Genomic DNA, 27,220 nt, shown 5'->3' with positions numbered 1-27,220 from the left:
CATTTACATGTGAAATTTGGGGGGAAAAACCACCACACACAAATAAGAACAATCAAGATAGAAACAGACTCAGGTACAGATAAAAGACTGATAGTTGCCAGATGTGGGGGTGTTGGGCAGCTTGATGAAAAGGTGAAAGGATTAATACATGCACATTGGTAGTTACAAAATAGACATAGGGATATAAAATACAGCATAAGGAATGTAATCAGTACTATTGTAATAACTACATATGGTGTCAGGTGGGTACTAGACTTATTGGAGGGATCACTTTGTAAGTTCTATACGTGTCGTAACAACTATGCTGTACCCCTGAAACAAATATCAATATAATATCGAAGGTCAACTGTAATTGAAAATTGTTTTTAACTTTAAAGCATAAAATAAATTGGAAAACCACTATAGATACAAAAGACTTTTCCAGACATAGGAACATGCTCCATTTCATTCCATCTTATTTATTTGCCATTCTAATTATGGTAAGTTAATTTAGTTAAATATTGCTGCTAGCCGTTCACACAATTTACAAGTCTTACTCTAACGTTAGTATTAAATTGGTAGCTTATGTACATTTTAAAACTTTGAAGCCACATTACATTATTTTTTAATCAACTGTCTACATTTTCTGGATGCCATTTGCCTATTGAAAACTAGCCATTTTGTGGCTTTGTAAAGCAATGCTTTGCCTCCTCCAATCCACCAGTTCTTATTTTCTGAGTGACTGACATGTCTATTTCATCTATTGCTCTCATACCTTGCAGTCACTGCTGCTATTCTCTCCGTTTTTTTCTCCTCCTTTCTTTCGGCGTTTGGAAATATTTTTAGGTTACATTAGTGCAGTCTTAAGAGCAGAAACAAGAAAATGGTAGTGTCATAAAAGGCACAAGAACCCAGGGGAAAATCTTAAAACGTCCATGAAAATGGGTCATTGGAAATTGTTAGGCATTACAGTGCATAACAGATTGAGAACCTGATGCCTCTAAAAATTGTTTCCCTTTTAGAGAGAATCTTCCATTTTCCTGGTAAGACTTCAATGCAGACTTTGCATCAGAACAGGCAAACTGTTCAGATATTACTTTTTTTTTTTAAAATCCAGAGATTATAAAATCAGAATTCTTTTTAAAAATATATATATATTTTATTGATTTTTTACAGAGAGAAGGAGAGAGGGATAGAGAGCTAGAAACGTCAATGAGAGAGAAACATCAACCAGCTGCCTCCTGCACACCCCCTACTGGGGATGTGCCCGCAACCAATGTACATGCCCTTGACCGGAATCGAACCCGGGACCTTTCAGTCCGCAGACTGACGCTCTACCACTGAGCCAAACCGGTTTCGGCCTTTTTTTTTAATCCTGCATTATCCTCACTGGCTATTACATTAGCTAAGCTGTTTTACTAATGACCTTGTGCTCATTTTCCAAAGTCAACTGCAAAAATTTTGAGAACAACTTTAGCCTCCTCTTTTAAAAACCAAAATCCCCTAGTAGTTTCTTTCTCTTTCAGCAATTTCTTAGGAATGAAAACTTCTTATGTTATTCAAACATTTTTCCTGTGACATTATATGACCTTCAGATTTACTGCCTCTTAGGACTATGTGGCCATCAACGGTATAGTCAGCTCTTGAATTCTAATGAGCAACCTAAGTTTTCCAAAAGCCTTCATCCAAAAACAACATTTAAAAAATCAACTTGATTGTAAGAATAGCAAGGCATAGCATAAGCAGACTTTAGAGTAAGCTGAGTTTTTAATGCGAGCATTAAAAGCAGATGTATAAGCAAAAGTGCATAACATATGGCAGTGTCTATATTTCATTCCAAAAAGCGATCTTTTCTTATATGCACATCCAAAACTTAATATCTATGTGCGTGTTTTTTAAAGTTTCTATCGATTTTTAGAGAGAGGAAAAGTGAAAGAGAGAGAGAGAGAGAAATTGATTGGTCACCCCTGCATGGTCCCCGTGTACTGAGCAGGAATAAAACCAGCAACCTTTTGCTGCATGGATCAACACTCAACCACTGAGCCACACTGGCAGGGCCAAAACTTGATATCTGATGGATGAAAGTTACACAGTATAATTCCATTGGGCTAGCCAGCCAATGGTCATTGGAAATTGTTAGGTATTGCAATGCATAACAGATTGAGAACTTGATGCCTCACTTAACATGTGATGCCCAGAGACTACTTCAAAGAAAAAACAAACAGAAAGGATGGAGCAGTGTGATTGTAACATCACTCCCCCCTTCTTCTTTGATTCCTACTGCCTGAAGGAGAATGGAGTGAATGAAGTACAATTAGGAAGTGATGAAATTTTACAAGGTTCTAGTGAACTGGACTTTCCAAGTACTGAAGACACAGTCGTAAAGTTGTTATTTAAAGTTTCCTACCCCTGAGAGTAAGCCTTCCAGCCACACGTCTCCAAAATTGGTCCCCTCAATAATAGAATTGCCAAGTGAAATGTTTTCCTTCCCAATCATCTCTAATGTCTTACTAGAGAGAAAAATGTGAAAGAAAAACTGTGTATTCTACCAAATCCTTATGGTGAAAAAGGCCTGAGACACTCTTCTCTCTCCTCAGTGCTTTTCTCTTCTCAATATCCTCCTACCTATCCTCCAAGAGAAAATTATCAAGAAGTGGGCTAGAATAATAGAAGGAGTGCTAGATATGAAGGCCTAGGTCCAAATCTTGGCTTGGGTTGCTTAACCATTTAAGGAAGACCTCTTGTCTTTTTGGTGAATCTGTTTTCTAATCTTTAAAATGGGACCAATAATACTCGCCTCACAGAATTTATATACATGGCACATGGTGGGTGATGAGTAAATATTTATTTATTTCAAGGCCTCCCCAACTGCTCCAATATAGATAACTTCTCTCCCATCACTCTGAACCCTGGAACATCCTCCTAACACTCATTTGTCACTTCGTCCACCACAGGGTACTTTTATACTTGCAGACTTAAGAGATGAGTGATTTGAATCTGAGTACACATTAGCAACCCTGGCTCTTAAATGGGTTGTTCCTGCCTTCAAACATCTATAGGTGTTGGATGAATGAATGTCAAAAATCACATGTGCCTCTCATGGCTCTTTCTGCCAAACTGATGTTTTCAAATATCAATAATAAGTGGTGGTGGAAGCTGGGGTGGGAGAGGACTAGGACAATAAGAAAGGAGGTGGTACCTCAGATGACTTAGAACAAAGACGTCAGATCTCCTCGCTGATTTCCTTTCTTTCTCAAAGAGGGTCTCAAATATGTTGAAGGGGGTGTAGAATTCTTAGCTCCACCCTCCCTTCACTTAGGTTCCTGGTGGTTCAGACCCAAGGAATATTCTGTTCCATTAGTGATGGGAGATTGAAAAACTACAGTGTGACAGAGAGGGAGAGGGTAGCCTATTTTGCTTTGTGCTTAGTTCTATGTGGATAAAGACCATGGTTCATTGTGAGTCCAACCATGGCATCGAGACTAGCGTTTCTGTACATGACTTTTGTCTTATAAAAAATAGAATGATTGCATTTTGGGGAGGGATTTCCTTTATGTTAGGTAAATAGGGAAATTAGGGAAGAGTTTTCTCCTCTTGGCAAAGTACTCACATTTTCTTTGCTGTTAAGGAGGTGTTGTCAATTTCTAAACCTCTTTCTTCAAAACTTACTATAGTGTCTTAAATGATTTAAGGTCTCCTGCATCATAAAACATTTATTGTTTTACTCTCTCTGGAACAAATTTGTGGATATCCAGTTTGCAAGTTAAATATACATGAAAGAGAAAAATCCTTCAGTTACATGTATTTTTTAACGGTACCAGATTGCCTACTGAGAAATTAGCTTCATTGATCAACCAGAATACAGAAATTTCTGGGTAAGTTCTTAGTGTTGCACAAATTCTTATTGATCTTATTAAATTTAGGAAATGTGATGAGCTCTCACCCAAAGGGACATTAATATAGACATGCTTTGTAATTAGCCTGACTTTTTTCACTGTCTGCATCAGAGAAGCAAGTTAAATATGGATTTTAAAAATCCTTAAAGATGCCAGAGAACCATGGTCATTTTTTTAATGTGTTATATTTGAAGTGGTGTAAAGAATGAAACCCAGCCTGGCAGATGTGGCGCAATGGTTGAGTGTTGACCCACGAACCAGGAAGTCACGGTTTGATTCTCAGTCAGGGCACATGCCTGAGGTTGCAGGCTTGATCTCCAGTGGGGGTGTGCAGGAGGCAGCGATCTATAATTCTCTTTCATCATTGATTTTCTATCTCTTTCTCTCTCCCTTTCCATTCTTTCTCTGAAATAAATATAAATATATATATATTTTAAAAAAAGAATGAAACCCAGGTTCCTGAGGGATTAGGGCACTTGTAATGAATTGAAAAGTTTTCAGAGTGTAGACTGCTTCCTGTGTGTTTCTTCCAAGTGGAAAAATGTCAGTTTGTCAGCTGTTTCTCAGATTTTTTCCATAAAAGTCTTTTTTGCCATAATAAATCCTATTTTTTCTTTTTTTTTTTAAAGTGAAAAAGTGTCATAATCTAGCTGTTTCTCAGATTTTTACATAAAATTGGATTTTGCCATAACAAAATGAATCTTGTTTTTTTCCTTTGCATTTCCTAGGAATTTAAGAGAAGACTATTACCTGAATTACAGTGGGTTTCCAAGGTTCTTTCCTGTGTGTGTGTCTATGCTCTGATGTAAGATCTGGCCCTAGTAATTTCTTCCTTCATGTTCCTCCTCAGCCACCTTGAACCTCTCCCTTCTCTAGTACTCAATGCCCTTTGGACATGCTGTTAGCACTGACTGAAGCACCCTTTACTTGCTTAATTTCTGCTCATTCTCCAGACTGCAGTGTAGAGCTCACTTCCTCCAGGCAGCCTTCCCTGACCAGCCAAGACTGTCCCACCTATGAACTCACATTGCACCTTGGCACATCTCCCCTTCTTATAGCACTAATTGCACAGTAATAAAAGTATTACTTGTCTGTACCCTTGTATGCTACACTCTGGGAGAGAGCAAACCATGCAGACAGCTGGAGGAAGAATGTTTTAAGCAGAAAGAACAGGAAACCAAAGGCCCTTGGCATTGGGATGGAAAGGAGGCCAAAAGGACTGGAAAGAAGTAAGCAAGAGGGGGTCATGGCCAGAATAAAGGATAGAGATTAGAATAGCAATGCTTTTACCAAAGTGGGTAGAGAGGAAAGAAAGTGTGAAAGGTCACATCTGCTTGCCAGCTCTTGGTGCCTCAGTTTTGGATTAGGCCTGGGCTGGAAGGTGGGAGAGCCCAGGGCAAACTTCATATTAGACATTTCCCTTAAGTTCTGAAATCCTAAAAAAGATTTAAATTTGGAATTACTTTTCATAGTGTTTATTATCCATTACAAGTGCATGATCTTACAGTTCTCAAGCAAATCTGCTAATCTTTCCTAATAATAGAGAAACATGTAAATTGACCGTACCTCTGCTATGCCCACAGCCAATCACTGTGAGTATGCAAATTAACCCAATAAAGATGGCTGTTAATTTGCATACATTCCTGGGTCCTGGGAACCTCCTTGGAACCCAGGTCACTCCCAGCCAGCCATCCCACGAAGGCTTAGGCTTGGGGGATGAGGCTACCTGCTTCCCAAACCTAAAGCCTGGGTTGGAGGCTGTAGGCTTGGGAAGTGGCCAAGCCTGGAATCGGAGGGAAGGGGGGGGGGAAATCAATGGAAACATGTCCTCCAGTGAGGATACAAAGAAAAATAAAAAGATAAATGTCATATCTTATGAAAGGAACATCTTGAAAATGCCTAAAGAAAGTTGTCATTTTTTCATGGTGAAGGGACTGGAGTCCATGTTGATGAAAATATCTTGCTGGCTGTGGTGACTGGCAGTGGCTGCAGTGGTGAGGTGATGGGGCTGGCGCCTTCCCCTAATCAGCCCTGTTGCCTCCCACAAAGGGAGATCAGACTGTTCCAACAGGGAGTGGGCCTAAGCCATCAGTAGGATATCCCCTGAGGACTCCCAGTATGTGAGAGGGGGCAGACTTGGCTGAGGGACCCTGCCCTAATGCACAAATTTTATGCACCAGGCCCCTAGTATTTAATAATAAGTAAGCAATAACTGCTTTTTAGAGTTCTTATTTTCAGGATAAATAATCAGATATGAACAGATGTGTTGGCTTCAAACTCAAATCAAACTACAAACCTACAGGCCAACTTAAGTAGGTAATTTGGGAAACCACTGTTCAGTGGATTGATGATTCTCTTTCATCATTGAAAAAGCATTAAAAGAAAATTGATAATAGATAAGCTGTTCCCATTCCCCAACCTGAAGATACTAGTATTTCCTGGCACAAGTCAGAACTCATAATAGGAGTTAGAATTGTAATGTGACATTCAAACAAAGTGAGGTGGAATGTTGGAGTCATCAAAAGAATGTTACCATTGGGAATGTGATATTAGGTTTCCAGGCATAAAATTTGGGATGTTAAAAGAAACCTCTCACAAATAGTTAGATTTTCTAGTGATTTAATCTAATGCTGGCACTGCAGATAGATTTCCATCCAGTTGTCAGTGAGTTGACAGTGTTGCTTGGAGTATTAAGTTTTAAAGAGTTGAGACTGAGTCCCAATGCAGTGGAGCAAGTGTGGCCGCTAATGAGCAATATCTGCCTTAAATATTGGGGAAGACAGACTGGAGCTCCCCATTTTTACAGTTGCCATCCCCATTTTTAAGTCCTTCTTGGAGGTATGTTAGGTCATAAATGGGCTGTGAGCTGGACTGGGTCAGAAACAACTATTTGATAAGTGTAGGCTGTTACATAAACGATTCGGAATATCCTGTCAAATCACCCAGAGTATAAAAGAAGCTGGTGCAGCACCATCTCACATTGAGCTAAGTTAGAAATGTGACCTTTGCAGAAATATGGTTATGACACTAGACCCCATAGAAAGAGATATTTGACAAAGAGATATTTGACAAAGAGATATTTGACAAAGAGATATTTGCAATCTCTGTTAGCACTTGAAGTATACATATTGATAAGTCTTCAAATTTAGTATCTATAGGTGATACTAAAATTCTTTGTGTCTCTGTGGGAACTTCTGTTGGAGATGAGGTAATTGATCTTTCCTGTGAGACACTGGGTTAATGTTCATTATCATCTATGTTTTACCAAGGGGGACTATAAATTCTGAATGAAATTATCAATGTAGAGTCTTTTATACTTTCTTTCTTTTAGCAATTGGGGCCTCTATTCACACCAGGGATCCCAAAGTCCCTACAATGGGAGGGATTCTTCACTGGTAATGAAGGAGGAAAATAGTGTGGTATCCAGACACATCCCAGCCCACGTCTCCCGGTGAGCTAGGCCTGTCGGAGGAACTGCCACCCAAGTGGAGTGAGTCAGGGACAGTTACACCTTCACACCCAGCTTCCTGCCCAGATACTGTTTCTTAGCCAAATGATGTTAAAAACAACTTGAGGAAAATATAAAGAAGGCTATGCCCTTCTGAGACAGTCTATTGCCAGTAGTGTCTAGTCTGTGGCTAAAATTCTGGACTTGAAATTAGGAGCTCTGAGTGCAGATTAGACAGAGCCTTTTTCAGTTTGAACAGGTGGTGCCTCAGTACCTTTCAACTTCTCTAAGCCTCGATTTCCTCATCTTTTTATTTGGGAAGAGAGGGGAGGTTGGAGACAGAGACAGTGAAGAAAGGAATTTCATATTTAATGAGTTCTAAATGTTTTATCTAAAGAGTTCCCCAGATCATGCCCAATGGCCTCACAGAACAGCAATGAGATGCCGATCCTTACAGACAGGATGAAATAGAGGAGCCCATCCTGACCCTCCCAACTATAGCAGGAAGTCTTCAAAGTTTGTCACAGAGATTTGGGATTCCTGTGGCTATCTTGTGGTTTCATATAATTCCCATGGCTTTTGAGATGGACATCACCATGAAGGTCAGACCCTACCTCTCACTTGTGTCACAGTCTGCCCTAAAACTGTTGCTTTGAGCTGTCTCCCACAGATGCCTGGGTAATGTGATTCTGTGTTGTTTACTGGCGCTATTATAGGTCTTTTCCCCTTGGAATGGACAAAAGTTCCTGGGGATCAGAATGAAAACAATCCAACAACATTAAAAAAATCTAATTTTCCTTCAGAAGGCTCGTCATTAAAATTGTGTGTATACATTGGCAAAAACCTTCTCTCCTGAGGCTAAGTTTCTTAGACCAGTGATCTTCAATCTTCTTGCTCTCAAAAACTTTGACTTTTGTAAAACTCTGTCTTTGTACATTTTCAAGTCAACATCTTAATGCTTTGTACAAAGATTCTTTTATCTCTCAGAGTTGCAAGTTTGCCTTGTTCAGGTCAGACATTGTTCATAAAGTGAGAGAGAGAGAGCAAAATATGTGGCCAAGTCTTTGACTGACTTTCTGTCAGGAGCAGGCTGACTTCATTTTTTAAATTGTAAGTAAGCACATCTGTACAACCTTACTTTTGAATTTGAAAGAAAAATGAGCATGAGTTGAGATGGGCATCACCATGAAGGCAGAGAGAAGGCGTGGTGACTTTCTTAGCTGTGCTTCCCTCTCCAGAAATCTGAGATCCTCAGGAAATCTATGTGGTCCCTGTTGGGTGTCCTAGAAGTGTTTACCTCTGGAGCTAGCACAGAGAAGTTAGACCCAGGGAGGCTTTGCTTTCACTTTCTTTTTAAAGTGGCGTCCAGCCTTTCGTGGGAAAAGGGGATGTGGAAAAGGGAACCTCCGGCCACTGCAGGGTTCTCTTCAGTAAAGCAGTGTTAGGAGAGGACCTGTGGGATTGAAAAATTTACCATAGATTTTCAAACAGTCCAGGCCTATGAATGAACTCTGGAAAACCTTCAGTTTTATACCCAGCTTTACTGGTACCCTGCTTTGAAGACCACACTGCCTTATACCCCCTATTCAGCCGAGTGTGTGACATGCCCTGATGCATCTGATTGCTGTTTTCAACTTGGGCCTGCAAGTTTGTTAAACATTTACTATGTACTAGCAATTTAGCAACGTAAGCTTGTCTTCTAAGAACCTTGTTACAGCTAATTAAGTGTGTCATCCAAAGTCATATAACACAAGACTCAGGAACCGGACTGAGGTGCCTAAATCAGCTTTTTTCCCTACCCCATGGGTATTAGTTGTACAAGATATGGTCTACTAAATATGTGAATGAGGGAAAGATTTAAAAAGAACCCCCAGCCTTTGTAGACCATTTCTGTTCAAAGTCCTCATCCTCTGTCAGCCCCAGGTAAGATCTCGTCATTTGGCCTGCTTATTATTAGGATTCAGCAAGAATCCCAGTAGGTCAGTTTAGCCAGAATCCCTCCTTATTCTTCATTCTTCCTTTTAGTACTTTTCCATCTACAGGATATTGTAATTCATAAAACAATGACTTGTTAATTCATAGGACACTTTTCTAGGGTTTTTTTTGTTTTGAGATAACTAAGTAGTGGAATACAAACTCAACAGCTTTATATAGCTTCTATTGAAAAAAAAAAAAAAAAAAAAAGACAAACTGTCTCCAAATTACCCCTAAATATTTTGAAAATCATTTTCCTTTAAAAATATCTGGACAAAAATCCAGAAAAATCTTTCAATTTTGACTTTCCCTATCTTTTTACTTTCCCTTTCTCTTATGTCAGTCATTTAATTTATTTGTCTTGGGCACTCAGAAATCAGTTTTTACTTTAAAATTAAAGACATTCATATTTTTGTCTTTCAATCTTTAAAACTATATTTTACTTTTTTGGTATTGTCTTAGGCTAACTTGATAATTTCTAATTTTTATTTTATTTTACTTTTTTTTAGAGAGAGAGTGGAGGGGAGAGAGGAGGGGAGAGAGGGAGAGAGGGAGAGAGGGAGAGAGAGAGAGAGAGAGAGAGAGAGAGAGAGAGAGGGAGAGGAACGTTGATGTTAGAGAGACACATCGATTGGTTGCCTTCTATTCACACCCCAGAGCCAGGGAACCAGCCTGCAACCCATGTATGTGCCCTTGACTGGAAATTGAACCCAAGACCCTGCGGTTTGAGGACCAACACTCTAACCACTGAGAAAACTGGCCAGGATCTAGTTTTTATTAATTAAAATTTACTAATTTCACTGCCCCTATCCACTTGGATTAAAAAAAAAAATAGCATTGCCTTGGCCAGTGAGCTCAGTGGTTAGGGTGTTAGTCATGGCTTCAATTCCCAGTGAAGGGCACATATTTGTTCCTAGGTTGCAAGTTCAATCCCTGGCCTCTGTTTTCTTTTTCTTTTTAAATTATTTTTATTGATTTTTTACAGAGAAAAAGAAAGAGGGATAAAGAGTTAGAAACATCAATGAGAAAGAATCATTGATCAGCTGCTTCTTACACACCCCCTACTGGGGATGTGCCCACAACCAAGGTATATGCCCTTGACCGGAATCGAACCCGGGACCTTTCAGTCCGCAGGCTGACACTCTATCCACTGAGCCAAACCGGTTTCAGCTCAACCCTTGGCCTCTGATGGGGCTCTTGCAGGAGGTAACTAATTGATGTATCTGTCTCACATGGATGTTTCTCTCTCCATCTCGCTCTCCACCTCCCTTCCACTCTCTGTGTAAAAAAAGAAACAATATCAATGGAAAAAATTGGGTGAGGATTAACAACAACAAAAGTAAAATCGTATCTAATTATACTCTTAACTTTCCACTTTTTTTTTTTTTACTTTTAACTATATTTTTTTTCAAAATTGAGATATGACTCACATAGGCTTCATTAAAAATGTACAATTGAGAGCTTTCTTTTAGTATATTAACTTACTTTTTAAGGCAGCTTGTGGGGTTACTTTTTTATTTATTTTTTTTAATCCTCACCTGAGGATATGTCCTTTATTGATGTTAGAGAAAGAGGAAGGAGGAGGAGAGAGAGAGAGAGAGAGAGAGAGAGAGAGAGAGAGAGAGAGAGAGAGAGAGAGAGAGAGAAACACCTTTCAGTTACTGGACTATACTCCAACCAACCCAGTCACCTGGCCAGGCTTGGGGACACCTTTTGAAAGGGCAGATTTCACAATGTGGTTCTACCAGTTTACATGTGAATGCCCTTGTCTGTTCTTGAAGCAGGAGCCCAGCAATTTATTGGCAGTTTATTGGTTCTCAATGGGCATTTACTGAATGAGGGAAAGAACTGAGAGGTCTACCTTTGGATACTGAGCTGCTCCTGACAAGCTGAGAATGAAAAGCTTTGAATAGTCCCAGCATTCCTTTGGACATAGCCATTGGCTGGCACGGACTCTTCATTTTGTTCCTTTTGTGCAAATCACATTGGCAAGCAGCACAGACTAGCGAAACTGCCCTCCCTGAGGTTACATTCGAATCTAGATGTTGAAAATGTCACATGGTTGATGGGCAGCTGTTACTCATGTTTCTTTCTTTTTTACTTTATTTTTTTTTAATTTTTAAAAATACATTTTTATTGATTTCAGAGAGGAAGGAGATGGAGAGAGGGATAGAGACATCAATGATGAGAATCATTGATTGGCTGCCTCTTGCACACCTCCTACTGGGGATTGAGCCCGCAGCCTGGGCATATGGACTGGACTGGAATCGAACCCGGGGACCCTTCCGTCCACAGGCCCACACTCTGTCCACTGAGCCAAACCAGCTAGGGCACACTCATGTTTCTTTAGTCATATTTTCATTACACATCGCCTTACAGGTTCTAAAAAATTCCTTTGCCATTATAGACATATCTCATGAAATTTGGGGGGAAAAAATCAAGCAGCTATCTGTGGGATCTACCAGTCTACTTGGAGAATGTATATATGTGCACTCATTGCTTGCTCTTTCCTTTCCTAGGAGCTTGCTAGAGTCAGGGTCCAGGGACAGTGGCTATCTCAGAGTTTGCTGATAGGTCAAGGCCAACGACTTTAGTGTACAAAGTAAGAAACTTCAGGGTGCCAAGAGCACAGCTGTCCCGAAAGAAAAAAAGAAAAAATTACCTGTTTTGAAATAGTTTTGAAATGTTAGATTTATGTATTTTTATTTTATTTTTCATCAACTTCTTTTTCAAGGCAAGATACTCAGATTATGGGCCTACATTAAAAATGTGTGTGTTTAAGAAATTGTTTCCCACAAGGACAGTAATACCAACATATGGCCTTTTCATTTTTGTTTTCATGTCAAGTTTAACATTGGAAACCAGTTCTATTGAAGTAAAAATGCAAACAAAACATTCCTCCCGCAGATAAGTCCCTTTAAGAATCCCAGCTGGGGATTAGCCCCCCATCCCTCTCCAGTGGTATGCGGCCTGTGAGATAGCGCAGCCCCAGCTGAGCTGTGGCAGACAGCGGGGCCCGTAATGAATTGAGCCACACAGGTTCACATTTCACCAAGGAAAGTCCTGTTGGTATTTGGATTTCTGTGTCGACAGTAGAGAAGCATCCCCAGGAGTAATTATTTTAAGCTCACTGAAGTCTTGAGGAGTTTAAACTCACTGTCTTATCAGCAGTGCCTGGGCTCAAGACTGTTTTTTGTGCTTGTGTTTTCATTGTATTTGCAAAGCTTGACTGAACCTAGAAGAGCAATACCAGTAAACATCCCTTTGGAGACTTTTATCTTAAGAGAGGAGGCGAGAGGCTGCCTCTCAAAGGTAGCCCCCGTAATAAATCCCATTGGACAAAGTGGTGAGAGAGAGAGAAAGCCTACCTGTGCTCTTGGCGCTATCAAAACCAAGAGAACGTAGATGCCAACCAAGCCTCCTTTTGCAGAGGCAACTATTTTCAGTTCTGCTGCTAATCTCAAACTCTTGATTTATCAATTCTGGGCAACAGATGCTGACTCCTTGCCGCAAAGAGTGAGAAGAATTCTCATAGAAACATCTACCTTCATTGCTGTCTTTTACCTCCCGATAGTTTTTAGCTCTTGCATTATCTTCATTTCTAGTGGTTTGCCTTTGACACCCCAAACAGTACAGATGGCCTGAATTTTCCGACTGATTTTTAGATGTTCCTATTGATTTCTTGCTTTGAAAGCGGAGGAATTCAGCACAGCTATTCACCGTTTCACTCTTTTCTGTCCAATTTTTCTTCGTTGTGTTTTTCTTTTTAAACTGCCATAGTTTATAACATTCACATGTATAACCCGCTCCCTTGTCTTCCAGCATCTCTGTCAGCTGTTGGCTACCCTCAGGATAAGGTCCACGTTCTCTCCTGCAGTGAATAAAAATCTGCCTGGCCCCATCTTATCTTCCCCCTAATTTGCAGCACAGGAGTTCTCTCGGTCCTCCTAGGCACCGTGTCCTTTGATCCCACTGGGACTTTGTGCATTTTATGAACTCTAACTACAATAGAACTCCAGCTTCTTTTCTTCCATGTGGCAAACTCCTACTCATGCTTCAAGCCCCAGTTCCCATGTACCCTTTTATAGAAGCCTTCCTGACTCACATTTTGAGGTGGCCAGGACCCTGACATCTCTCTTCCTTCCTCCCTCACAACACTTTTCATGTCAGGTTTTGCCTCTGCTTTCTTTCCTTGAATGTGACCATTAGGTATGTGCATTTTGTTCCTGTGTCTCTAACCTCCAGTGTAGTTTCCATACACAGAATGAATGAATGAATGAATGAATAAATGAATGAACAAATGCACAAGAAAAAGTTTTAACAAAGAGGTCAACCAATGTGTTTGGGGTGTTTTTTCTTTCTTTCCTAAATTGATTTTATTCAGCAGAGTTTTCAGTTTCTTGGCTTGGTTTATATTCTTTTTTTGCTTTGTCTGCTTTATCTACCTCTGTGGAGTAAGAATAATCGAGGAGAAAACAATTTCTGCCAGTATTGTTGGTAAATGATTGCCTTTTCTACAATGGGCTAAAATTGAGGAAGAAATGCCCTAGCTGGTTTGGTTCAGTGGATAGAGCATCGGCCTGCGAACTGAAAGGTCCTGGGTTTGATTCTAGTCAAGGGCACGTACCTCGGTTCCAAGCTCAATCTGGTCCAGGCCCATGAGGGGTGTATGCAGGAGGCACCCAATCCATGTGTCACTCACATCAGTGTTTCTCTTTCTGTGGCTCTCCCCGTCCCTTCTACTCTAAAAACAAAACAAAATACAAACAAACAAACAAAAATCAATGGGAAAATATCATCAGTTGAGGATTAACAACAAAAAAAAGTGAGGAAGATGGTATTCTTACTTTTTTTTTGTATTCTAAGCCAATGGTTGGAAAACCGAGACTCTTTGGCCTCTTGAGTGTGGCTCTTATACAAAATACCATAGCCTGGGCGAGTCTATTTTGAAGAAATTGTGTAAGAAGTTTAAGCTTAAAAAATTTGGCTCTCAAAAGAAATTTCAATCATTGTACTGCTGATATTTGGCTGTGTTGACTAATGAGTTTGCCGACCACTGTTGTAAGCCAATCTTTTTTAAAAAAAAAAATCACTAAATTTACATTTGAGAAGGAAATCAATTCCCAGAGGTGATATTTATTTAAAGCCTTTCCTTAGAAACTTCAGTAACTGCACAATCTATTTTGAGTAAACACAGCATGTGGCCATAGGTTCAGTTGAATTGGCACAGCGTCAGTTCTCCGTTGACTAAAATCAGCTCACATGTTGCTCCTCATGCACGCTTCCCTCCTCCTATTGTAAAACTGATTGAGCCAGTGGTGGAAAGCTGCTAATGAACTGAGCACCCAGATATAATTATAATTCTGTATTTCCTGACACAGTATAACTTTCAAAAAAGGTGTTCAGGCAATACATGAACTACCTGATAAAAGAAAGAATAGTGACGTGGTGGAGACCTGGGGGCTCCCTGTCTGAATTCGAATCCTGACTCTCTGTTGCTTTCTATATGCACAATCTTGACCAAATTACATAACTTCTCTAAGCTTCTTTCCTTATGTGCCAAATGGAGAATTTTAACGTGAATTACTGCATATAAGGAGCTTAGAACCATACCATAAATACCCAGCGACTATTAGCAATAATTATTTTTGTTGTAAGGAATATGTAGAGGAAAAAAACAAATGGTCATTTCCTTAAGGGAGTCACTATTAACCACTTGGAGTGCATCGTAGAGCATTCACTTTTAGCCAAGAGAGCAGTATTGCTACAGGAATGGTAATGCAGCAATGACTTGGTTCAAGAAAACCTCAGTGTACAGTTTACAAATAGTTTTTCTAAGGACATTTGCTTCAGAAGCCTGCTGTCTATGTTACTTCGTGGTTTTTCATTTGCAAGGAATATTCTGGAAGCAAACACCAGGGGATATAGTTCCTGAAGAATTCATGGACTAAATGTATTTGATATTCACACACTGTCATTGTGAATTCAGTATTCGTGACAAGCATTCTGGGCAAAGAGCCAAACGATGGGGCTGGGTCTTTCTTGAACTTCATATATATGTAGATTATATTTTAAAAACTGCTCGTCTATGTATTCTATTTATGGCCCTTGAGAGGAGAGCGGTTGCTTAGCAACCAGTGGTTGCTGCTTGGCTGATGTGTAAAATGGAAAGCCTTGTAAATCAGAGGCAAATGATTCTGTCTGTCAGGAGTGCCGAGTTACTGGTTTTAACAACTCAGTTGGCAACTTAGTTTATGGTTCTTTGTGTGGAAAAGATAAAATATGAGACAGACTCTGTGTCACGATATTCACTAATTATTTTTAAAGAATACAGATTGATTCACAAGAATGTAAATTAGTATATAAAAAGGAATAATTCTTGGATATAAAAAATTACCTAAGTTTTGAAGTATATATTTGAAGTTTCAGGTAAAAAAATATTCCCATCTTAAAACAAAAAGGGAGAAACATAAAATACATATACTGAATTCTTGAGTTATAGCCAACAACAAAAATATGTTTATATCCTATACAACCTTTAATTATATTTTTATATGTATTTTCTTCATTCGTTTACCAGTATGTTTTTCAAAGATCATTCACTGGGAAAAGAGAGATTAGGTCATATAGTGCTGAGAATTCCTTGGCTGCAATTAACAAAAACTCTGACCAGTTGAAGCTGAAGAACATTTATTGGTGCAAAGGATTTGGTGGTGCTGATGGTGTGCACAGAATCAATGGGATATTGGAGAACAAGACTTGGAAGTGGGCTAGAACGTTAGGTGCTCCAGAACACTTCTTATGGTCAGACCCACTGCTGTTTCTTTGTATCTCTCTCAGTTTCAAAAGCCCAGGGAAAGAGCATCTCTGGCTGATTAGCCATAGCCCCTTGGCTGGGGTAAGTTGGGTCCAGGAAGGATCTGGTCTTTTCATCTTCCGTAGGGGCATGAATCTAGATTTATAGAACTGAACACTTCTCAGCAGATTTCCCCCCCCCCCCCCCCAATTAGAAATCTGGGTGCTATTAAGAAAGAAATGAATGCTGGAAATGTATATATGAAGATATCAATATGAATATATGTTGTGTATTATATACATTATATTGTGCAAAACTTACAGTCTACTACGATCAACTCTTCTGTTACCCAATTGCCTCTTTCTCATGTTACTTATCTCTGAAGTGGATATAAAAACCTCAACTTCTTTTTTTTTTTTTTTTTAATAAATATAATTTATTGATTTTGTACAGAGCGGAAGGGAGAGAGATAGAGAGTTAGAAACATCGATGAGAGAGAGTCATCGATCAGCTGCCTCTTGCACACCCCCTACTGGGGATATGCCCGCAACCAAGGTACATGCCCTTGACCGGAATCGAACCCGGGACCCTTCAGTCCCCAAGCCGACGCTCTATCCATTGAGCCAAACCGGTCTCGGCAAAACCTCAACTTCTTATATTTTCTAGGTACTATAAAAATTATTGTTTAGTTAGTGGTGTCTGGATCAATTTAGAGAGGTAATATGTAAGTACAGTTAAAATCTATGTAACAGTGGTGTTTGCATATTTTCATATGCAATTTAAGTTAATTTTTATGACTTTATATTATCCCTGAATATCGAAGCCGTTAAAGAAATCGATACAATTGCAAAAGTTAATTCAAAGTTAAATCTAATCAAGAATAAAATTCACCAAGGTCATTGAGTCTGACTTTTTTCCAAAGTAGAAGGAAGCCAAAAAGGCAATAAATCCCACCATTCCTTTTACATAACTGGATTTTTTATTCATATGTTAGCATTAAACATGGTTTTTAAATACCTTGATTTTCCTATGATAGATAACCATGCAGGAAATAAAACAGATTCTGTTGGTAGGAGAGAAAAAAAAACACAAGAGACATTTGTTTATAAGTAAGAACTGTAATAAATCTTCCTTTATTATAAGCAAATGTTCTTAGAAAAGAGTGGCATTTACTTAAATGAAAATATTTCATAATAAATATATGAGAAGACTTTCTATGATCTGCACTACTTGATAAAATATTCAAGATATTATTAAGTTATCCGGAACATCTTAATTTGTAATAATTTGTCTTGTGCACCATGCTTCTGAGATAATTTATGTATCATAATACATGTACATATAACACATATATTTATATATAAAATGTATAATGTATATATACACATATGTATGTATATAGAGAATGTATATACATATAAATATATAATCCCATTTAATCCTTACAACTACTGTGAAAGCTGAACAGGCAGATGCTTTTCTTTTTCTTATTTTATAGATTTAAAAAACTGATAAATAAAAAAAGTTAAATGATTGGCTCGATGTCATAAAAAAAGATAGATATTGGATTTGAAATTTCCAACTACCAAAATCTGGACAGCAGAGTAGGATCCAGGTTTCCTTAGTCCCCCTGAATGAGGTGTACTCAAGCTTGAGGTTAATTACCCTCTGGTTCTGAGGTCCTGTGATCTGTTTAATTCAATCCAACAGGCATCTGCTGAGTATCTATGGCTTGGTTGGCACTGTTCTAATGAACGTGGGGAATACAAAAAAGGGGTTGGACAATCGTTGCCTTCGGAGAATTTATGTCACTATTAGGGAGGAAATGGCTACCTAAATGAAATGGAGAATTAAATCAAATGCCACAATCTGGGAGGCTATATACAGAAAATCCTTGAGGAATGGATCTGGTTTAGAGAAGGGAAAGGTGGAAAAGCATTCCAGGGGTTATCAGTGTGTGTGTGTGTGTGTGTGTGTGTGTGTAAGAGAGAGAGAGAGAGAGAGAGAGAGAGAGAGAGAGAGAGAGAGAGAGAGAGAGAGAGAGAGAGAGAGGTGAGAGAATGAGCAAGAGTGTAGAGGCTGGAACAACATATATGGTACAGAGAAAGCAATACCACAATACCAGGAGAAAGATAACCTGAGCTGCCAGAAGCACAGCATGTGTGTGGTAATAGGAGATAGGCTTCTTGGTGCCCAATTAGCCTCAGAGTTACACAGCTGCTGAGAATATTTCAGATTTCCAGTGAACACTTCATCCTCTGAAAGTAAGGGAAGAGCAGTACCAATTTTCAAAATTAAAACATAATGTTTAAAGTCCTCTTATTCTGTCTGATTGTTCTATTCTAGTCTTGTGAATTCAGCTCTTGGGAACTCAGCTCTCTGCTCCTGTGTTTTCTAAGGGTCATCAGGTGTGTGTGTGTGTGTGTGTGTGTGTGTGTTGGTTGTGTAAATGTATTTGAACATGTGGCCAGAAAGTTCCTTTTAGGAAAAGAGGCATCTTTGTTTAGGAAAATGTTTTAAGAGTGCAAGGTGAGAGCACAGTTTGCCAGGAGACAGGGAAATCAAAGTAACATTTATATAATGAAGTGACAGGAATGTGGGAGAGAGGGTTAGCTGAAGAAATTGGGGAAATGTATAGAAGGAAGCCGGAGCCTGAGGAGCAAGGACAGTTGGTGAGAAAGTTCTGGGGCCAGGATGGTGGAAGGACTTTTAAGGGCAGTGACATTTAATTTTTACTTTTAAATTGTTTTTGAGGCTCCCATGCAAGTCTCCATTGCCTTGAATCTTCCATAGGGTTGCACCCAGGTCCTGAGTCAATAGTGAGTGTTTAGGGAAGTACATAAAAGGGGAGTGTGTGAAGAAGCAGGCCACGTCTAGCATGGGACAGCAGCATCTCACGCAGTGACAAAATGATTACAGTCCAAACCAAGCTGGAGCCCTTGATGACAAAGAGAAGTCTAGGTACATGTCCTCCTTCCCCTCCAATCCCTCTAGAAGTTGGGAAGGCTATTGAGTTTCCCATTTCAGGTAGGATGGGATTCCAGGCAATTTCAGTTGAGCCATATTGGACATGATGACCCCTGCAAATATCTGGGTTTCATCCGCTTATGGTTAGTCACTTACAGAGACATTTCAGTCTCTGCTTCGTTGGGTGGCTCTGTCACCATGGAAAGGCCTTTCTGTTTGCTGAAAACCACCGGGCAAGGGAGCCAGCTCCGGGAGGAGGAGGTAGAGTTAGATTGTCCAGGGGTTGAGCCTCCAGAGAGTGACTCAGGTTTGGCTTCTCAGGGCTCCAGAGCCTATTTTCTGTTTACCAGGGGATTAATCATGGTTTCCAAATTGGTCTGCCAGGACGCCAGCAGGACTGGGTAAAGAACGTTGAGGTGCTGAGTTTGGGATTTTTCCATGTCCTGGTGATTTTTCAGCAGGAAAATAAAGGGGTATGATTCCTCCTTTATAGACTTGTGACAGATTTTTGGAGATTCTATAACTTACCTGATTCTGTCCCAGTACAAATTGAGATGGGATGCCTCAATTCTTCTTTCCTTTATGGTCAGTATTAGAGTGAATTCAGTGTTTGATTAACCAGATTTGATAGATAGTTGATTTAATTCAACCTAACAACTATGTGCTAGCCTATAGCGGAAGCCTGAATTTGATATTTCCAAGGAAGTCAGGAAGGGTTTGAACACACACACACACACACACACACACACACACACACACACACACACACAGTGGGGGCAAAAGTAGTTTGCTATTGTTTTTATGGAAAATAATACAATAATTAACAAAGAATAATGCAAGAAATTCTCTGTTTCACATACTCACAACTATAAACCTACTTTTGTCTTACCCTGTAGATAGATAGCTAGTTTGATAGAGAGATAATCTTTAGTCCTTGTGATGATGATTTGAGCCTGTCTTTTTGCTGGATTCATTACAACCCTATTAGGATATACTTTTTTTAATGCAGTCACATTCAAGCAGTGAATCAACACAGTGTCTTCTTGTACCTGACAGTGATATCATGGGAAAAGTCTTCTTAGAAGTTGGAGCAATAATGATTTTGCCCTCTTTTTTTTTTTTTTAACCATAGGAGGTGGTTTGATTGTTTTGCATTGTAACAGCTTCCCCAGATACCCACACAGATCACATTTTCCCACTGATAGTAAAGAAGCTCTTGAAAACACCAATTTCTCACATTTCTTTTCACCAATCTATAATATCCTTCAGAATATGGATTTTTTGTGAGATTAATATAATTTCCCCAGGTAGAAATTATTCCAATCAATATAAGAATAAATACCTATATGTTAAATTCTGAAGTATAATAATCACAAATTAAAGTAATGCCAAGCCCTGGCCTGTTTGGCTAAATGGATAGAAAGTCAGCCTGCAAACTGAAGGGTCTTGGGTTTGATTCTGGTCAGGGTTACAGACCCTGTAAATGGAGATCTTGTTTCTCAATTAGCTGGAATTACTGGTAGTTTATTTAATATATATACTAGAGGCCTGGTGCACGAATTGTTTTTATGGATGGGGTGCCTTGGCCTGGCCATCGATCAGGGCCAATCTGAGCCATCTTGCTCAGTCCTGATTGGTGTTGATCGAGGCTAATCAGGGCTGGTTGGCTGGAGGGAGGGACTGAGGAAGGTTGACCAGCGGCAGGAGGTTAGCTGTGGGAGTGCTCTAACCACCAGGGGGAAGCTCCTGCATTGAGGTTCTGTCCCCTAGTGGTCAATGCATATCGTAGTGACCTGTCAACAGGTCGTTGGGTCAACCCATTGTAACAGTTGCTTAGGCTTTTATGTATATAGATTTTTAACTAATTTCAGAGAGCAGAGGAGAGGGAGGGAAAAATAGAAACATCAACAATGAGAGAAAATAATTGATTGGCTGCCTCCTGCATACCCCCTGCTGGGGACTGAACCCACAACTTGGGCTGTAACCCTGACCAGAATCAAACCCAAGACCCTTCAGTTTGCAGGCTGACTTTCTATCCATTTAGCCAAACAGGCCAGGGCTTGGCATTACTTTAATTTGTGATTATTATACTTCAGAATTTAACATATAGGTATTTATTCTTATATTGATTGGAATAATTTCTACCTGGGGAAATTATATTAATCTCACAAAAAATCCATATTCTGAAGGATATTATAGATTGGTGAAAAGAAATGTGACAAATCTGTCACGGTATGTTTTGCTTTATCAGTTTTTCTTTCAAAGTAGTAAAACTATTAGAATAAAGAAATAGATTACACATTGCAATTTGAGTCCTGATTAATTTCCATCCCTCCAACTGTTTGCTTTTTCTAAATCTGCATGTCCAGCACAGAGGGACTAGCATTATTGTGATATGTGCTATGACTTCCCAAGGATGGCCTATAGAAAATAAGCAAAGTTCTATCACCTTTGATAAAATAAAGGGAAAATAATCCACTAGGGTTCATGTTACTTGCTTAAGGACCCCATTTCCCAGAAGGCAACTGTGGGGAGCTTCCCCCTGGACTTCCTTTGGGAATGTACATTATTGCACCCTTTGGTTTTTAAAAAAATGATGTCAGTAGTTCTTTTTTTAACAGAAGGTTCCAAATAAATCATATTTCCTTTCCCAGAGCAATTTTAAACAGAATAGAAGAAAGGAAGTAAATGGAGTTCCAGGAAACAACCTTAAACCATACCCATTTTTTGGGGGAAAATATCTTAAGGAGACATTTTTAAAAGCTACTTTTATTCAGAATTTTTTTAAAAAAAGAATGAACAAAAAGGCAAGCAACCCAGATGTTGTCCTATTGTATACATATGCCGTGTAAGAGGGAGAACCTAGGCATACCTGAACGGCAGAGGTTTGAAGTCTAAAGCTATTGGATTTGCCTTCCCTGCATGTACCCCCTGGGTTACTCTCCTGAATAACCTGAATGTAAGCTCTCTTGTTTGTCTCCCCCTATCCTGGGCTAGTCCAAACCCGGCTCTGCTCTGTCTGTCTGTCTGGGGTTGCTTGCTGGCCAGAGGAGGATATGTTCAGTGGCTGAGTCACAGGATAGAATGCTGCCTCTTCTTCCACTGACTCACAAGATGACTGGGCCAGCTCACTTCCCCTTCTGATGTTTCTGTCCCTGTGTGTATAGTGGAGCCCTAGCAGTCCTCACCACCTTTCTCCACTCCACGGAAATAAATGTGTATATTTGTGAGTGTTCTTTGTGACAAGGATTGAAAGGAGACGAGTTCTTGTCCTCCGGGGGCAAAGCACAGATTCACTCTCCCTTCCATTGCAGTGACCCCAACTAATCATGAGATACATGACAGCTTCCTCAGTGTTGGCTTGTTTATTGGAGGGCCCAACAAAATCTTGGGTTAAGCAAGTTACAGCCTTCTCTTGACTCACTTATTTACCTCCCTCCCAGCTGCTAGAGCAATGGCCAGTTGCCGGAAGGTTTATTTTAGCTTCCCAAAACAGGGCTCTGTGCACAGGATGGATTCTCTTTCTTCTACAAATGCACAGGTGCTTTATGCTACATACTGTCTATAGGATGAGTTTTGTGAATATCAAATATTTGTAAATAAATCAAATTTCTCCCCCAGTTGAGATGACTATCTCAGAAGAGTTTCTTCTTTGTTTTGAGTTGTCTGCTTAGCATGATAAACTGGGAAGAGCATCAGAATAAGAGATTAAGCTTCTTATTCTGGTTATGCCCCTAATTAGCCATGTAACTGGTTTATGACCTGGCCATGTGGAGCCTTAGTTTTGTTGTCTCTAAGATTTCGGATTCCAATTAGATGATTTTTATGTTCCAATTCTAAAATTCTTTAAACAATCCCAGTAATCCATGATGCTGTCGCTTTAAATATCTTCCTGTAGCCTTTCCTTAGAGGAATTTATAGTAATAATTATCTACTTTTGAGAATTAACTTGAAAGATGAATATATGAAAGTTAAATAGCAGTCATACATTTTCCAAGCAGGATTCTGATTTATAATTATAACTTGTCTCTACTAGCAAAAGACTTGACTCTATATTTCTGGAAGTTTGATAAATATTCTGCACTGTCTGGGCCCTGCTTAGCTCTCCCGCCCTCATACTTCTCTCCACACTCACTTCCTTAGTGGTTTTTTACACTGTAGCTTTGTTGGTTCCAATGGATTAATTTGTTGTTTCCGGTGGATTTACATATCCGGCCAAGGCTTCTCTCCTAAACCCCAGGCATCTCCACTTGGTTTCCTAGTAGCTATCTCAAACTCCGTTTGTCCAAAATAGAATGCCTGATTGGCAATGCCTCCCTAACTGCTTCCCCCATGTTAGTACACAGCTCTCAGACCTTTCACCTGCTCCCACCAGAAGTTTGGTTGTCATCCTTACTGCCTCTCTTCCTTTGCCAATCCACTTAATGCCACCTAATTGGTGTCCCCACTTTCTGCTCTGGCTCTTTTATGAGTAATTTCCCAAACAGCAGCCAGAGTCATCCCTTTCAAAACAATGTTAGAAATCATGTCATTGCTCTGCCTAAAGTTCTTTTTAAAATATATATTTTTTATTGATTTCAGAGAGGGATGGAAAGAGAGAGAGAGAGAGAGAGAGAGAGAGAGAGAGAGAGAGAGAGAGAGAGAGAGAGAGAGAAACATCAATGATGAGAGAGAATCATTGATAAGCTGCCTTCTGCACACCCCACACAGGGATCGAGCCTGCAACCCAGGCATATGCCCTGACCCGGAGTGGAACTGAGACCTCCTGATTCATAGGTCAACACTCAACACTGAGCCACGCCAGCCTGACTGACCCAGGTTCTTTAACTGATGAGTTAGCAATGGATTCCTGACCACTCAGGGCATGAATGACACTCAGAACCCTGGTAATCTTCTTTGTGTCATCTCTGTGTCTCCCTCTTTTGCTTACTCTGCCCTTGCCACATCAGTGTCCTTGTTCTCCTGCAATTTTCCAGACTGCCTTTGCATTTGCTGTTTCCTGTCCTATGGTCTTCTTGTAGATATCTGCACCGCTAATGGCCTTGCCTTCTTCAGGTTTTTGTGCAGATGTTGTATTTCTCTGGTGTTCATCCCTGAAAACTGCTTCCCCACCTTCTGCCCTGCCCCTGGTATTCCCTATCCCCTGTTTCTGCTTTTTTTTCCCCCCTCCATAACTTTCATCACCATCTAATATAGGGTTTTCGATCTTGGCCCTATGGAAATTTGGGGGATGCATCATTGTTTTGAGAAACTACAATATCTGAGGCATTGTAGGGTGTTTAGCTACATTGTTAGTTCCTACCCACTATAAATACTAGCAACCCCCTCTCTTCCAAAGTTGTGACAACAAAAATGTCTCCAGACTTTGCCAACTGTCTCATGGGGGGGCGGGGGGGGGGGGGTAGGAACCACTGACCTAATACAATATGTGTCTCACCTACTTATTTGTTTATTGTTCCTCCTTCCCCCACCCCTAGGATATAACCTCCATGAGAAGAGGAATTTTTGTCTCTATTTTGCAGTGCTATAATGCAAGCACCCAGAATAGAGCTCAGTGCATAGTAGGTGCTCAACAAATATTTAAGGAGTGAGTGAATAAATAAAACGGGCTCCTGCCTTGTTCCTCTGTGCTCATTAAGCTCTAATTACCCTGACCTTTCTTTTGCCTCTTGTACATCCTGAGCTCATTCTCACCTTCTTATTTTTCTTTCAGTTCCTGCTCCTGGAAAGCCTATCCACAGGTTATCATCACCTGGTGGACCTGAACTTGCTACTCAGGTCTCTACTCGAGTGTCAGTTGCCAGAGTGCCCTTCCCTGACTACCTTATCCAACATGACCCTCCCTGCCTGCCAGGCTTACTCTCTATCATGTTACTCTGATTTAGTTTCTCTGTTACGTTTGTCTCTGAAATGATCTTGTTTGTTTACATGGGGAATTTCCGTTTTCCCCATGAAAGTTTTCTGAGCACTTGACCTTTTCTGTGTTGTTTATCACAGCATCCCCACAGCCTAGAACCGTTTCAGGCCCACCGTCTGCATACTGATTGAATGAATAAGCCTACCTCCTAATGTTTCGGCATGAGAGAGATTTTCAGTTGTTGGGAGGTAAGGGTTATATGTCTGTCAGGGTTCAGTTGCAAAAAAACTTTAGCTAGTTTAAACTGAGAGGGATTAATTACAGCATGTGCATCACAGAATCATTGAGGAGGCTGAAGAAACCACTTCTAGATTGTGGACCTCGAGAAAGAACATATCCACCAAGGACTCCTTCTTGTTAACTGGGCCCAAATTCATAACCAGAGCCTAGCAGCCATTGCTGATAGAGGCCTCTCAGGCATGCTGCATTTCCAAGAAACACTGCAGACTGAACCTGCATGATGTTCCTCTGGTCTGAGTCAATCATTATAAAGGCGTTCCTAGTATTATCTTCTCACCAATGGGCTCAGACCTGCCTGTCCAATTGGAACTGTGCAGCTATATCCCTATTTGCATCTGTACTGATCAAGCAAAGTGGTTATATGACAACCAATCAGAATGTGTGAAGTCAACCAAGCGGGACATTGGTGTTTAGACCAAGCAAATCATGCAAATTTGGAAACCTCATTTTCATAAAAATGGACCAGTTGGGAACCAGGCAAGAGCTTTATAAAAAAAATCCTCCTCTTTGTCTCAGTGGAGCACACTTTAGGTTTCCTCCAGAGACTGTATTTCCTTGGTTTGCACACTGTTTACCTGAATAAAGTTTCTCCTTTGTCCACACCCCAGATTGGGGACTCCCATTGACATTAGGTTAGTGGCAGCAAACTTCTGTTGACAAGGTTGAGCTTTTGAGAACAACCTTGCAAGCCACACACTGATTGAACCACTGAGGGAGACTCTGCTCTTTAATTGGGAGACCTCCTGCTGATTTGGGAAACTGAGGTGCCAGCTGCTGGCTCTGAGACCAAACCACCACTGCCAGGATCAGAAAGCTATGAGAAGGAGGTTAGCCCTCTCTTTCTGTAAAATAAACTGTATGCATGACATCAGATCATGTAATGCAGTATATGTATACATATATAAATAATTTTACTGAACTCATTTTTAAAAAATAAATATGCCTTTTGCCATTTTTTAAATATATTTTTTTATTGACTTTTTACAGAGAGGAAGGGAAAAGGATAGAGAGTCAGAAACATCAATGAGAGGGAAATATCGATCAGCTGCCTCCTGTACACTCCCCACTGGGTCTGTGCCCACAACCAAGGTACATGCCTTTGACTGGAATTGAACCTGGGACTCTTGAGTCCTAGGTCAATGCTCTATCCACTGAGCCAAACCGGTTAGGGCTACTGACTTCATTTTATTGGAAGGATAAAATCGGTAAATTTTTTATTATTAACTTTACATCTGCATGCTTTTTAATATTTAAAAAGGTCATTGCAATTATAGTTTTTGATTTCTATGTTTTACATACTTAAATTCTAACTTCAAATAAAATCAATATGTAACGATAATTGGGGAATCCCTGCTCAATTAAAAGTATAGAGATAAAATAAAAACTAAATTTTAGAATGTGCTTTTAAGACTGTGATTATTATCAAATTTAGGAGATTTAAAAACTCTCTACACTGTTAAATTCTTCCTTTAAAGTACTTCATACTCAAAGATAGCTTAAGGATTTCTCTCATTCTATCCCTCCAGTTTCCCTTGGGGAGGATTTATTATTATTGAGAGAGAAAAGGGGGGGGGACTTATTGTTCCATTTATTTATGCATTCATTGGTTGCTTCTTTTTTTAAAAATATATTTTTATTGATTTCAGAGAGGAAGGGTGAGATAAAAATATCAATGATCGGAGGGAATCATTGATCTGCTACCTTCTGCACATCCAACACCAGGGATCGAGCCCACAACCCGGACATGTACCCTGACCTGGAATCGAACTGTGATCTCTTCGTTCATAGGTCAATGGTCAATCACTGAGCCACATTGGCTGGTTGATTCTTGTATGTGCCCTGTCCAGGGATTGAGCCCATAACCTTGTCGTATAGGGACAATGCTGTAACTAATTGAGCTATCCAGTGAGGGCCAGAGGACTTTTTAAATAGCTACTCTTTTTTTTAGTACTTTCCATGTGCTAGGACTTGAACATTCTCTCATTTAATCTTCAGAACTTCCC

General features: G+C 39.9%; 1 pseudogene; it reads left to right on the top strand.

Moving 5' to 3' along the window:
• Positions 1–26,050, top strand: part of LOC118721682 — a 35,705-nt pseudogene extending 9,655 nt beyond the window's left edge.
• Positions 26,051–27,220: the final 1,170 nt, after the last annotated feature.

Source organism: Pipistrellus kuhlii, unplaced genomic scaffold, assembly GCF_014108245.1.
Source record: "Pipistrellus kuhlii isolate mPipKuh1 unplaced genomic scaffold, mPipKuh1.p scaffold_m20_p_18, whole genome shotgun sequence".
NCBI lineage: Eukaryota > Metazoa > Chordata > Mammalia > Chiroptera > Vespertilionidae > Pipistrellus > Pipistrellus kuhlii.
The sequence above is the reverse complement of the archived record's forward strand: the minus strand, read 5'-3'. Positions and strand labels throughout refer to the sequence as shown.